Below are 10,367 nucleotides of genomic sequence, written 5' to 3' on the forward strand. Positions count from 1 at the left end.
ATCAAACACGAGGAACGAATCGGGTTATTTGAGCTCTTAGCTGTGCACCAGTAGATGCAACCTGTGAGCCAGAACTGTTCAGATGACGTTCCAGTTCATGGCCAAGGCTCTTTTTGTCTGCCTTTTCACTTTAAACGGAAATGCACCTCGAATGTCTTTCAATAAGTTGCCCCACATAGACAATTGCTTTTCCAGACAGCACTGTGCATTGAATTGAACGTCTGAATTCCAGCTGAAAGCCAGCGGTCCCTGAATTGCTCACTGGGAAATGCAAACAGAGTTTCTATGGTAACGATGCCTTACTGTGAACCTTCTCGCTTTGGCTTTAAGACCAGGAGCCTTGGAGGAGGAGGAGGAGGAGGAGGAAGAGGAGGAGGAAGAGGAGGTCAGTGGGCATTACTTGGCTGGTTCTTTGCTGGTCCAGCTGTCCTGGGTGTCAGACCTCCCTCTCTCCTTCCTCTCTGGCCAGTCAGCCTCCCTCTGCTTGGACCATGTGGCCACCAGCATCTGCTGCTAACAGATGCACAAAGTCTTCAGGTGATTCTGCAATATAATCAATATCTGCACCACTGTCCACAAAGTGTTGTTGGTGTGCGCTTTACTCCATATAATCCAGTGCATATGAGCTGTACGCAACAGGGGCAGCATTTATCTAGTAGCTCTCATAAGGATTTATTTTCATTAGAGTTGCAACAAGGGGCGTCCCGGTAGTTCACCTGGTAGAGCAGGTGCCCATGTACTAAGGCTGAGTCCTTACCGCAGCGCCACGGGTTCGACCCGCGACCCTTTGCTGCATGTCATCCCCTATCTCTCCCCTTTCCTGTCTTCAGCTGCTCTATCAAATACAGCCAAAGAGGCCAAAAAATAATCTTTAAAACGTTGCAACAAGTAGTTGATTAATCGATCAGTCAAACTAACAAAAACGCCTTTTCTCCAGCTTCACGAATGGGAAAATTTAAATGACATTTGGTGACTTGAGCTGTAAAAAACTGTGATGCACATATTTCACTGTTTTCTTTTTATGTGTACTAGCTGTTGTCACTAATAGAGTGGTGCAGGAATGAGTCCTAAACCCAGAAAGGAGTTAGCATTTTAGCACTTCCGGGTCCCTCGTCTGGAAGTCAATGGGTTTTTAGTTAGATGTCTGGAATAAGGTCTGTGGTTAACACAAGCTAAAGAGATTTTAACGTTTGGTTCTACAATATAAAATACGTCAGTAACTATACCACTCGGGAATGTTGAGGCATTTACGTGTCCTAAACAAAGTGGTTGCTAACAAGTGGCTAAATGAGACTACTGAACGTCATCACGCCGAACACTAGTCCGTCTTTAGCTCAGTGGTGGTGACGTGAAGTCATGCAATGGTGGTGTTGTTCGTTTATAGCCTAATGTTAGCTTTTTACTTCTGGTGATTGCATTCACACTTCAAAAATCATAAAAATGGTGTTCATTTGTGAAGATTTCCTGAACAAAACATGTATGTATCATAAAAAATGTTTTGCCACAGAGCTTATTTTATGCAATGATACAAAATCCAATTGAAAAATCTTATAGGGTTTTTGTCGAGGGAACCAGACAGTGGTGTAGTGGAGGCTATACGCATGTATACAGAGTATACCCACCTCTTTTTCTGGCTGTTTACAGTATACCCATCTATCAGCCAAAAGCCATTGGAATAGGCTATATAGTAAGAGTATATACCACTTCCTCCTTGGTAAACTATACCATCTACCTAGTACACCCACCTCATCAATGACCAGTACACCACTGGAACCCAGGGTGATGCTAACTTCCAGCTTGGCCTACAACAATACGTCATCCCTGCACCACTCTACAGTATATGGCACTTTCTTTCTAGGTTTGATTTGCTTACAGGCCATGAGCAAAAATTATTAAAAATACAATATAAGTTTAGAGAATGTTTATAAATAACAGTTCATCAGATTCCTGATCCTCTAAAGGATTTGGTTCTATTGTCACTGCTGGGTGGAGCTCATTCAATTATTCTGACTAATGCAGATGCAATCGGTTGCAACTTTATGGGCGAGGTCAGATTTCATTGTAATACCAGATGAGAGGGACCAGTTTAAACCAGACATGAATATGTGGAGCCTTTGTGCTCTCGGCGTGATTCAGCCAGAAGTCACTGCATGGTCATCTCGTGGGTGGAATTAAAAAAGAGAAAGAAAAAGAAAACTGCAGCCGAGGCGAAGTGCACAGTGACTTAGCAGAAAGAAGAGCAGTGGAGTTAAATAGCAGGAGGTCCCCAGCAGTGAGAGGAGGCCTGCGAGCTCAGTGTAGTGGTGGTGGCGGCTAATATTTTATGCCTCTTTGGGAAGTGCTGGAATGTGGGGAATGTGTTGACTTCACACACGCGTGCACAGCTTCCCCCAGCGCCGCTGCCTTGATTTGCTGGAATCAATAGAGTCTCTGTGGTTTTTCTGTGTGTTAGTGTGTGTGTTGGCGTGTCTGCCTGCACTGTGCGCGTGGCCCTAAACCCCAGCACACATAAACACACCGCCCCAGCAGCGAGATAGTCGCCACCCACACCGAGCCACAACTCACTCTGCAGCTGCAGTCCTAACACCTCCGATGTGTCTGACACAATGCTGCCCTGACACCTCTGGGAAGCAGCCCTCAGGCTCACACTTAGGGTTTGAAATCTGACTTTTTCATCCTAATAATCAAGTAGAATATCACTCTTTTTCTTATGGTATTATTTGTTTTATTTAACAACCACCCAATTCAATTTAGGATTGCAGAGGTCCCTCTACATTTCAGCCTCATGTTTGTTCGTCAAATCACACTACTACGGAGACTAGAGTCTTAAAATTGGAAGATAATTTCGGATTAATTTTCAACACAGGTGTTGCACACCAAGTTAAACACAGGTGTTGTGTCGAATACTGTTTCCCCCTACCTAAATCTGAACCAACCTTTATCCCTAACCCTAACCACCAAGGGGGGCACTATCATTTTACAGTAACAGGAGGGAAACACTATTCGAAGGAGGAACAGACTTAACACCGGCGGTGGCCAGGCAAGGTGCGGCCTCGCGACACTGCCACTCCCGTGGCAGCTTGACTCCCCTCTCCGCTTGCTGTCTTTTGTGTGTGTCGATAAATGGATGAGGAGAGAATAGTTGTTGAGGTTGAGAAATATCCTGACCTACAATCCCAACAAATAATCCTGTCATTATAAAGAAATTGGCAAAAACGATATAGGCCCTTTTCACAGCAGCATGTCATTGCAGGGTGAACACAGGTGTAATCAATAACATTAATTATGGCCCTGTTCCACTGAGGTGGACCAGGACCCTGATGTTGTGCATGCTGGTTCACTTGAAAGGCTGTGACACACTATATTGAATGTGACCATAATTAATGTTATCAATAACACCTGTTTACCCTGCTATGACGTGAAAATGGCTGCTGTGAAAAGGGTCTATAGTGTCTGGTGAGCCGCTCTGGAGATTGGCTCTTCAGGTGAGTAGTCAAGTTTAATTAGTGAGTGTCCCCACATGATGTTAAACTAATGCAGAGGCGGAAGATGAACTCTCATCATTTACTTTAGTAAAAATAGTAACAACGGTGTAAAAATACTCTGGACGCGCTGCAGTGCAGTCTACAGCAATGTTAGCAGCTCTGTTGTACTTAGGCAGAGCCATGCTTTAAGCTAAATGCTAACACTAGCATGCTAACATGCTCACAGTGACCATGCTGATGTTTGCATGTAGCCTAATATTTACCATGTTCACCATCTTAGTTTAGCCTGTTTGCATGCTAATATTTGCTAATTAGCACCAAACACAAAGTACAGCTGGAGTTGAAGGGAACATCAGTTTTGCAGGATCTGATAATCAACCAAAGTATTGGGCAAATTCAAATTTTGACCTGATGACGAGGCACCAGAGTCATTAACATTTATCCCCTAGTCACCTGGAATATCTGTACCAAATTAAACGCCAATCCGTCCAATCGTTTTTGAGATATTTTAGACATTGCCACTCTTATAGCCACATTTCTAGCGTGGCTAAAAATCCATAGCTCTTTTGTATTTGAGTAGCTCAACATTATTTTAATAAGAGTTTTCTGTTTTGATTAAACATTAAATGCAGAGGTATTCCATGTATGTGATTCCCAGATAGAGATGAACACATCAGAAAGCGAAGGTCAACAAGCCAATAAGGCCCCTCACAGAATGCTCATTAATCCTCAGAGGGTCATGAGTTTCCCAGTCATGAAACGCCTCGCAGCCACCTCCTTCGGCCCGCCTCTCCCTCCGAAGCGCTATGGCAGGATTAAGGACTCTGGTGTTGGGTGTCTCTAGCAAAAAGTGATTGCGAGGTCACAGCGTGGGCCTGCATGTCTAAATATCAGGTATCAAAGGGAATCTGGGAATTGTGTGTTCTGACTGAGTAAATGGGTAGTGTGCATGAAGTAGACCAGGCACTGTCTTCATCGGATGGTTTGGAGATCAGGGTTGTTTTGGCAGAGACTTCATGGGATCACATCCAGTCAAAAACATACAGTAGCAATAGCCAAAGTCTGTTGATGAAACCCATGCATGTGATAATAATAATAATAATAATAATATATTAGATTTATATAGCGCTTTATAGTATTCTCAAAGACGCTTTAACATAGTCGGGGGGGAAAACGGTGTGAGACAGACAGACAGGAGACGAACGACAAAAAGCGACATACACAGGCAGCGACATACACTTGGCTGATGTCTGTATTATGACTAATTATTTCTTGTTTGTGAATGGTGATTTGCTGCTGCAGTCTGCTCCTACAAGACTGTCTCCTTCTTCCTTTTGTCCCTCATCGTCCTCTTTTCTCAATGAGTGAATGTGCGCGGCTGCTGTCAGCTCACATGGCTCCCAGAGGCCGCGTCGGGGGTGCCCTGTTCGCTCAGCAAACACGCCAATGTCCTCCTGAGTGGGGGGTCCCGCTGCACAGAGCTACTGGGAGCTCCCCAGCGCTCAGCAGCCCCAATAACGGAGCAGAACTTGGCTCCGAGGACATCAAGCAAACACACTGCAAATGGCACTTTTATTTACTTGCCTTCACGTCCCCGCCCCCAACAGCCTTCATTTACTGGGATCCGCAGTGCCATTTCCAGAAGCCCCATGGCAACAGTCGGCCTTGTCAACGGGGGGACAACTTTCTCATGATGTCACCATGTCATGGTGATTGGTGGTCTGTTGCAAAGAGATGAAGCTTGCTTTTGAGATGTCTGTATCCCAATGGGACGGATATTTCTTTTTACAAACACACAAAATTTAGATTTTGGTATTGAACCTTGACCTTGAACTGTGATAGTAGAATCTAAGGCTGCAACTAACGATTATATACATTGTTGATTAATCTGTTGATTATTCTCGATTAATCTGTTAGTTGTTTGGTCTACAAAATGTCAGAAAATGGTGAAAAATGTCGATCAGTGTTCCCGAAAGACCAAGATGACGTCCTCAAATGTCTTGTTTTTTGTCCACAGCTCAAAGTTATTCAGTTTACTGTCATAGAGGATTAAAGAAACCAGAAAATACTCTCATTTAAGTATCTGGAATAAGAACATTTTAATTATTTTTCTTAAAAAATTACTCAAAATAGTTGGCAGTTAAATTAATAGTTGATAACTAATCGATTAATCGTTGCAGCTCTAGTTAAGTCATCTTTATTTGTGGAAAAATCAAGTTATTATCTCGCAATTCAGTTTGTTCCCTCGTTTTTTCTGGTTCCTCTCATTATCGTCATAGTAAAGGCGCCAATTGAACTGCTCGTTGGACCATTGAATAGCTTCAGAAACCCCCTCCCCCCAGACTTTTCTGATGTTGGATTTGGGGCGCGTCCAACAATTTCTGTAACTTTCTGAAAGTGACAATCCGTAATCCGACGGCCAGCTCTTCACTCCACTTTGGAGTGGGGCTGCTCGCTCGGAGCAACTATAAACACTTTTGTTTTCCAATATAGTGCTCCAAGGATGACGGATTTTAATTAGCCAACCAGGAAGTTAGAATCGCACTGGTTCCTTCGACAAAAAGCCAATGGGATTTTTTCTATTGGGTTTTGGATTATTGCAGAAAATAAACTCTGTGGCAATCACACATTTATGATTCTTACATGTTTAGTTCCGTAATATAATCTCCACAAATGAACACCACTTTTAAGATTTTTGAAGCGTGAATACAATCGCCAGAAGTAAAACGCTAAAGTTAGGCTATAAACCAACTACACCACAGTATGCAAGTATACACAACGAGGCTGTAAAGGCGGACATGTTGGCGTGATGAAGTTTAGTAGTCACATTTAGCCAGTTGTTAGCAACCGCCTTTTTTAAGGCAATTAAAGCTTCAAAATTCAGAAGTGAGATATTTACTGACGTACTTAATATCGTAGAACAAAATGTTAAAATCTCCTCAGCTTGTGTTAACCACAGACCTTATTTCAGGCCTCTAACTAAAAACCCATAAAAAAACAAAACCTTGATCTCCAGACGAGGGAACCAGGAGTGCTAAAATGCTAACTTCATTCCTGCACCGGTCTATGTGGTCAGACAACATGTTGTACGGACTTCTTTTCGCGCATCACCCAGCCCTAAGTGATTCAACGCATTGTGGACGGACCATTACAGAATTTTTCCCTGATCACAATAACAAAAGCTTGTCCTGTCACTAGAGCGCTCTCGACTTAATCTTGGCTTTGAATGAGCGTGTTGTTGCGTGCTCTATACAACCTTTCACTCATCAACCCTTGCTTCTTGTCTGATTGTGATAATGCAATGTGCCCGGGCTCCTCTGCTCTCAGGCCTGTCACACTCAGCAGATCTGCTGTTTGCACAGTCCAATGAGCACCAGTGGCTTTGCCCTGTCGCTGGACTCCTCCTTGGCAACCAGGCCCGACCCCCTCTGACCTCTGGCCCGGGTTATGGCCTTTGGATGAGAAGAGAAAAAAATGGTTCCTGTCTTAATTCAGCCATTAGAATCTGGAGGAGACGGGGGCGTGCCCTCTGGTCTCTAAAGGAAACACACATCTTTGGGCATTGTGGGGTGACAAGGATCATCAGCCAATGGCGGGACGAGAGCGGAGCATGATGGATTGTGTAATGGAACATGTGACGTTTGATGGATGTCTAAATGAGGAGCATAATAGCTTGTGTGATGGATAGGTAGGAAGCAAACACTTAGATTTTCACACAGGAGCGGATGTGAGCTGTTTGGTTTTGGGACACAGATTGATGGATCGATTCCTGAAAGAGAAGGACACGGCAAACGAGGGAATAAATGCATCGTAATGCTGTTTTAGTTTTTAGATCATTACGGGTTTTAATGTCAACTGGACGGTTTCATGCATAAACACAATTTAAAGCCATGAGCCAGCGACCATCATGATCCAAATCAAATATTTATAAATTACAAATGTTGCAGATACCAGTTAGACACTGCAAGCATGCAACACAGGTTATAATCTCCCTTTATGTGCAAAATGTATCCATAAACACACAGGAGAGCATATGCATCTATTCAGACTACAACAGAAATTCATGCATAAGAAGAGGATGTAGTCACTGTGACTTCACCCGTTCGTTTGTGGACTGCCGTTTTGAAGCCTAGAGTTCGACATTTTGTCCGTCGCCATCTTGATTTTTGTCCGACGCCACCTTGGTTTTGTGCAACCAGGAGCTAAGGACAACCAAACACTGATTACAACATTTTAAGGCGACCAAAAAGGTTGAAATTAACTTTCATGAACTGAAAACAAACTGTGAAAGGGTTAAAGCTCTGAGACGAAAACACGGACAACTCTCAGACCGGACAACGCCGTGGTAGCGACTTGTCAATCACAAGGTAACCACACCCTAAAACATCCCCTGCTTTATGGTCTATTTGACACTAAATAATAATACAACATCATGCTGTAGTGAAGAAGACTTGAAACTAGCGATTGAGACCATAAACTCATGTTTACAGTATTTACTGAGGTGATAAATCAAGTGAGAAGTAGGCTCATTTTCTCATAGACTTCTATACAATCAGACTTCTTTTTACAACCAGAGGAGTTTATGGCACTTCTGCATTGGCTTCACTTTTCAGACCGCGCAGCTGCCCACTGTTTTGCTCCAGTGAAGCAATATGTTTGTAGTTGAAATTTCTTGTATTGAATACATTTAATTTGAAATAAATTAAAATACATACAGTATAATGAGAGATTGGTGTGAATTCCTGTTTCCAATTTAACAGAATTATGTTCATTTTTTTAGTGATCTTTGCCAAGATCAATAAAAGCTGTTAAATATTTTGAGCGTGCTTCTTCAACGTTGTAGCACACGATAAATGGAAACCCAACCCAACAACGGTGCTGCCTAATTCAGGATAGCATTAGAAGAATTTAGGGCCTGTCACACATCAACTCACACATAGCACAGCTCAGCACACACCCCAACGTCAAACACAGATTAAACTGAATTTTTACTCCTTACGCAGATGCTTGGTTGGATTAAAAACACGTTTTGAGTTCTCTCTGTACAATCCTCAAAATAAAACATTACGTTGAATTACAGATTCATGGATTACATTCCACACGGGGGTTTCATTAAAATCATTACTGGTTGTAAACCAGCGTGCTGAGTTCTGAGTTACGGCAACAGTTATCAAGTGGACAAGTGTTGGCAACAGCTGAACGGTCAGCTGGGAAAAGAATGGCTGAGCCCAGGGAAAGTAGAGCTGCAGGGGGTCACACACACACACACACACACACACACACACACAGTTGCGTGCACATGCATGTAGCTGTTTCACATAGTAGCTTGGCACAGGTGACAGTCAGTGACCCTGAATCAGAGTTCAGGACCCCTTTATGTTGCTAGGGACCTGCCGGCCAAAGGGTCAAAGGTCAACCTGATTAATTAGCACTGAGGATGTAATCCACAACTGCTAAGTGCTAAAAAAAAGTCAAATTACAATTTTGTTGTTGATCTTGTGAGAATGAATACTTGGCAACGACAGGACAGAAAGAGAATAAAAACAGGCCTTTTTGCTTTTTTTGGATAAATGAGACCACAAACATGAGAAAACACTTAAACATAAAGAGTATTTATTTCATCCCCTTTTACTCGCAGCCTGTTTCAATTCTTTGCTCCACTTGCAGAGCTTTCAATCTCATTCTCGAGTCGTGTCTTGAGAAAGCTGTTTTGGGGCAGTGTGCTCATGTTGCACCACAGTCACGTCAAGTTTACCCAGTTGCAGACTGAGGAGACGAGCGCTCGCTGGTGTGACATAATGTGTAGATTTTGGGGGGATTATCGCCGCTCTACTGTGGAATGCATAACATGTCTGAGTGGTGAAATCAGAGAGAGAGTAGCAACGAGGGCACAGGAGCCTCATAACGTGCTGACAGTTACATTTCGGATCTAAACTAGAGACCATCTTGTGATGGGATCACACTCATAGACTGTAAAAAGTGAACGTAGTCACCGTGAAGTCACCTACTAGTTTGTGGACTGCTGTTTTGAAGCCTCAAGTTTGGCATTTTAGCCTTCGCCATCTTGTTTTTTTGCAACCAGCAGTGACATGAGAGGGTGGAACTCAGTACCAACGAACGCTGAATAAGACATTTCTAGGTGATAAAAAGCTTATAATGAACTTTCGTGAACTGAAAACACTCTGAAAGGGCAAAATCATCCCCTGCTTTTTGGTTTATTTGACTCTAAATGGGACAATAATTTACTAAATGAACATCATGCTGTATTGAAGAAGACTTGAAATTAGCGATTGAGAACATAAACTCATGTTTACAATGTTTACTGAGGTAATAAATCAAGTGAGAAGTAGATCTATACAATCAGACTTCTTTTTGCAACCAGAGGAGTCGCCCCCTGCTGGCTATTAGAAAGAATGCAAGTTTAAGGCACTTCTGCATTAACTTCACTTCTCAGACCCAGAGGTTAACCAATGATCACACCAGCCGCGACACCAAATCGGGCCAGGAGCGTAAACTACTCCCTTAAAGTACTGATTTCCTACCCCACCTACTTCTGGCGCCCTAGCTCGGACCACACCCATCTTCAAACTCAGCTTTTATTTCGATCTCAACTACACACCTGTAATGTTTCGTGTAGTCTTGCACTGTTGTGACGCTATCACATTGTCAAAATCTGTCCACAGACAGACAGACAGACAGACAGGCATGTAAATACCATTTTGCCTTGATGACACACACACAGACAGACTCACAGACTCATAAGATGAAAACAATAGGACCTTTTCCCAGCAGTCACTGTGACATGTCATTGCAGGTTAAACACAGGTGTAATTAATCACATTAATTATGACCCTGATCCATTGAGGTGTGCCAGGACCCTGC

Source organism: Sebastes fasciatus, chromosome 13 (genome assembly GCF_043250625.1).
Source record: "Sebastes fasciatus isolate fSebFas1 chromosome 13, fSebFas1.pri, whole genome shotgun sequence".
Classification (NCBI taxonomy): Eukaryota; Metazoa; Chordata; class Actinopteri; order Perciformes; family Sebastidae; genus Sebastes; species Sebastes fasciatus.